Here is a 5,421-nt window from a genome sequence, read left to right on the forward strand (position 1 = left end):
ATAGGTCAGGGTACAAGGTTCTTATTTGCCTTCTGTTTCCCAAGTGGCTTCTTCTACTCTATGATTCTTCCATAGGACCTTAACGAGAGAGATTTCCTTGTTTCTCAATCATTTGACTTTCTTGTCTATTGTTTGAATCGGGTCTTCTTTATACGTTAGGTCATCTCTCAAGAAGAGAGTTTCATGAGCCAATACGTGCGAACGATCTAGGGTATACTTCCGTAGTATGGATACATGAAAGATATTATGTACTGCAGACAAGTTTGGGCATTGCCCGATTCTATAGGCTACAGATCCAATCCTTTCTAATATCTCAAAGGGACGGATAAACCTAGGGCTTAGCTTCCCCTTTTTACCCTACCTAAGCACCCCTCTCATGGGGTGCTACTTTTAGGAATATATGATCCCCTACCTACAATTCCATGTCCTTGCGCCTTAGGTCTGCATAGCTTTTCTCTCGGCTTTGTGCGGTTTGTATCCTAGCTTTAATCTTCTAGACTGCGGCATTGGTAATTTGCACCATCTTTGGCCCAATAGTTGTCGTTTGCCCCCTTCTTCCAAAAAGATAGGGGATCGAAATCTTCGTCCATAAAGAACCTCGTATGTGGCCATTTGTATTGTGGCTTGACAAGTATTATTATAAGTGAATTTCATAATGGGTAGGTATTTATCCCAGCTTCCTGCAAAATCCATCACATATACCCTCAACATGTCTTCCAATATTTTCTTGAGCATTTTTGTTTGACCATCTGTTTATGGGTGGAATGTCATACTATAACTGCGTACCCAATGCCTTTTGTTGAATTTTCGAGAAGCGAGATTTAAATCTGGCATCTCGGTCTAATACTATTGCCTTTTGTTGAATTTCCATAAGTGTACCCAATAATTTACTGATGAATATTCATTTTTAATGTTAGCAAGAGTAGCTCAATTGGGAGATTGTTAGTCTGAAGATATGAAGGTCACACATGTTTTATCCACGTTCAAGCACCTAATACAAGTTTATTACCTGACTATACAATCTAAAAACATAACTTGCTTATTCAATCTATAGTGATTATTTCTTTTTTAAACATAATGAATTAGCGGAAATACGTTTACTTATGAATTTTCATTTTTAATATTAGCGGGGATAGCTTTGTTGGGAGAGCATTAGACTGAAGATTTGAAGGTCACGTGTTTGATCTCCACATTCACCGCACCTGATTCTAGTTGCAAAACCCGACTATTCAATCTAAAATTAGTAATTGTTCCTTTCTGAAATCTCAATGAATTATCGGAAATACCTAATGTGTTCTAGTTCACCGCACCTTATACATGTTGGATAACTTGAATATCTTATTAAAAATGAGTGATTATTTCTATTTAAAATTTCAATGAAGTAGCGAAAATACCTTTACTAATGAATTTTCATTTTTAACGATATGTGGATAGTTTAGTTGAGAGAGCGTTAGATTGAAGATTTGAAGGTCTCGTGTTTGATCCACGTTCACCACACATGGTTCACGTTTTACTATTTGACTATTCAATCTAAAATTAGTGATATTTTTTTTTTCTAAAATTTCAATTAATTAGCGGAAATACCTTTACTTAAAAACTTTGATTTTTAATGTTAGCGGGGATAGCTCAGTTTGGAGAGCGTCAGATTTAAGATTTGAAGGTCACGTGTTCAATCTCCACGTTCATCGCACCTGTTTCTATTTGCATAACCTGACTATTCAATAAAAAATTAGTCATTATTTCTTTTTAAAATCTCAACGAATCAGCTTGCATAATTTGATTATTCAATCTAAAGCTTGTGATTATTCATTTTTTATGTTATCTGGGATGGCTTAGTTGGGAGAGAATTAGATTGAATATTGGAAGGTCTTGTGTTCGATCTGAAAATTTTAATGAATTAGCAGAAATACCTTTACTTATAGGGAATAGCTTAGTTGGGAGACCGTAATATTGAAGATTTGAAGGTCACATGTTCGTTTGACCTTCACCACACCTGATTCAAGTAGTATAACTTACTATCTTATCTAAATTTAGAGATGATTTCTTTTTAAAATTTCAATGAATAAGCGTAAATAATTTTACTGATGAATGTTCATTTTAATATTAGCGTGGATAGCTGAATTGGGAGTGGGAGTCGGTCTGTTAGATTAAAATTTCAATGAATTATTTAATGTTAGCGTGGATAGCTGAAGTGGGAGTGGGTCTGCAGATCTAAAGATAGCGTGGATTCCTAATTCTTTATTTGACTATAAATACTCGGTAAGATATTTAGTAAAATGACTCATTTTATTGCATGGAATAAAAAATTGATGTTCCCGTAGAATCGTCAATACACTCTACTTTCAATGTTGCTAAGTTGAGTTCTTTTGATGTAGTTGATGATTTTTCTTATTCGAGGACGAATCCTAAAGAGGGGGATGATGATAAGAATCACGGTGAACATTCTACTTTCAATGTTGCTGAGTTGAGTCCTTTTGATGTAGGTGATGATTTTTCTGATTCGAGGGCGAATCCTTTTGAAGAGGGGGATGATGATAAGAATCACGGTGTTCCAACTGAACCTATTACACAACCCAAGGCCAAGAAGATTCAACAAGCATTCATACTTCATCTACAAAATTGGATAGGCAAGGTTCAACCATCATTTCATGTGTTACAAGATGATTCATTTGAGTCAAGACCATTTAGAGATTCGCAAGTAAATATTTGCACGGTTGAAGTAGTGGATGGAGTTGCAAGCATAATTTCATGAGTGGTTAGAAAACTTTATTTATTATTTTAATTTCATAAAGTTTGTAAGGCTCAATTTGACTTCGTCTTCTGTGGAGATTTAAAGGGATCGAGATTAAATCACGAACACTAACTTCTTTTGTTGGGAGACTATAGATACCAACAAATTATTACGTAAAAGCATATTTGTGATCAATGAAATTGATCTCTCAAGTTGAGATGATCCCCCTTATAGAAATCTAAGCATATCTTTGTCATTTCTAAGTTTCATGAAATTCTTGTGGTAGATTGCATCTGAGTCATTCAATCAAGCCTTGATCAAGTTTGATTGTGAAGTGACTCAATTTAGAAAAAGGTTCCAAAGCTTGTTTCTCAATCTTGGATATCATTATCTAATTCTAGCTTTATGTCTTGGTTGATTCAAATTTTGCATAAGAAGGTGTTAATTTCTTTAATACAAGGGTTCTTGCTTCTACAAAAGCTTGGCTCGTTGGGCTGAAGATTACGGTTGGTCTATCATCCTTCAACGGGATATACTATCCCCATGACTTGCTTTGATGCGGTCGTTCTTCTAACGTCGATAACACGCCCAGTTGTCGAGATTGGTAATGTGAGTTTGTAACCCATCCATTGAGGTTCTTGGAATGATTCTATAGCTTATCATTTCCATGTTGGGAGTTGGATCATGGGTCTTGGGTGAAGGAATCCTTGATTTATTACCGCCCTTCGAGTTGAAGGAAGTGTCATAAGGCTAATTTTTTTTCTATTTTTTTTATTTTTTTTAGTGATTTTATTTCAATTTTGTCAAACTCACTCAGGTGCTCATCTCAATCATTTCAACCCTGTTGGCGTTCAATAAGAGAGACCTTGGAAATAACCTGTAACTATTCACATGTAACTATTCAACTGGATTATCACATTAACAATTTGAATCAAATAAAGTGACATTAACCATTTGAATCACCTCAACCCCACTTGTTGAACTTGACCAAATGTCTATAACATAACACTAACAAAGGTACAAAGTAACACAAACAAAGGTACAAAGTAACACTAACAAAGGTACAAAGTGCATAAAAGTCTTTTTAATCTAAAATACCATTGAACTTGACCATTATAGTGCCTGTCAAATGTAGGTAAAGTTTAAATTCGAGTCTCCTTGACAAACTCACTTGGGTGCTCATCTCAACCATGATGGCGTTCAACAAGAGAGACCTCGAAAATAGCCGAATTATCGCATTAACCATTTGAATCACCTCAACCCCACTTGTTGAAATTGAAAAAAATATCTATAACATAACACTAACATAGGTACGATGTTCATAAAAGTCTTTAATCTAAGATACTATTGAACTTGACTATTAAAGTGCCTCTCAAAATGAGGTAAAGTTTAAATATAATTGGTGACAAAACATGAAATTATAAAATAAATAAAAAATAAGAAAATAATATTCAATTTTAGAGAATCAAACCAGAATCTCCTAGGTGAAAGCCAAATATCCAAACGGTTGGACAATGAATTTTTGGTGTAGTTGTCCTAAAGTCTTTTGTCTAATCACTCAAGAGTTTTTCTATGATGTTTTGGGTAATGTCTAACTCTTCGACACGTCCTTTCATGTGTGTGATAGAATTCTTAGAATTACCACGACGTTTTGAGCTGTTCGATCGTGTGGCTCTTTCTTCAAAAGGTCAACATCAAACATCAGGTCTTTGATTGGCAACCCATCAAGAGGAGCGTCGATTGCATCGATTTCATCAACAGTCTTCCCATGAGTTTATGGTGCATGCCCATTTTTTATACCATTCACCTTCGAGCGCCACCATAGCTTTGCATCATCCATGAGATGCATTGCGACCAACGTAACTCTTAGGTCCTATGAGCAAGTTCCAGTAACCTTCAAGTAATGTTCTACGTCAAAAATAAAGCTTTTTAATTCCTTAGCATCCCGGTTTCCATTTAAGGGGTTGTGTTCTTGGATTTTAAGTTTGTTAAGCCCACATGAACTTGGCTTGAGGTGTGGTTCTCTACCGCCCAACTTGTCAAACTCACTCGAGTGCTCATCTCAACCATGACGTCGTTCAACAAGAGAGACCTCGAAAATGACTGGATTATCGCATTAACCATTTAAATCACCTGCTCATCTCAACCATGATGTCGTTCAACAAGAGATACCTCGAAAATGATTGGATTATTGCATTAACCATTTGAAATGGAACAAAATATCTATAACATAACTCTAACAAAGGTACGAAGTTCATAAAAGTCTTTTTAGTCTAAGATAGAAACTGTAAAATAAAATGAAATAAGAAAATAATATTCCATTGCCGGGAATCGAACCCGAGTCTCCTGGGTGAAAGCCAGATATCCTGACCGCTGGACGACAATGGATTTTTGATGTAGATGTCCTGAAGTCTTTTGTCAGATCGCTGAAGAGTTTTAGCATGATCTTTTACTTAATGTCTAACTCTTCGACACATTTTTGTTGGGATCGATACCAGTCATTAGCTCTGATACCAGTTGTTAGGATCGCACAACAATGCACACACTCGATCTAGATGAACACAAAGAACAGGATAGAGAAAATTGCAAGGAGAACTCTGGCTAAAATGATTTTTTTTTTATTGATGACTTCAGGTATGTAAAACAAGAGAGAGTACAGAGAGTAGAAAAGTACATTTTCAAAGCTCTAC

At 35.6% G+C, this 5,421-nt stretch overlaps 1 non-coding gene across 1 annotated transcript; it reads right to left on the bottom strand.

Annotated features, from left to right (window-relative positions):
• Nucleotides 1–5,047: 5,047 nt before the first annotated feature.
• TRNAE-UUC lies at nt 5,048–5,119 on the bottom strand. Its single transcript has one exon. It is a non-coding gene; the product is annotated as a tRNA-Glu (tRNA).
• Nucleotides 5,120–5,421: the final 302 nt, after the last annotated feature.

Source organism: Cucurbita moschata, unplaced genomic scaffold (genome assembly GCF_002738365.1).
Source record: "Cucurbita moschata cultivar Rifu unplaced genomic scaffold, Cmos_1.0 Cmo_Scf00094, whole genome shotgun sequence".
NCBI lineage: Eukaryota > Viridiplantae > Streptophyta > Magnoliopsida > Cucurbitales > Cucurbitaceae > Cucurbita > Cucurbita moschata.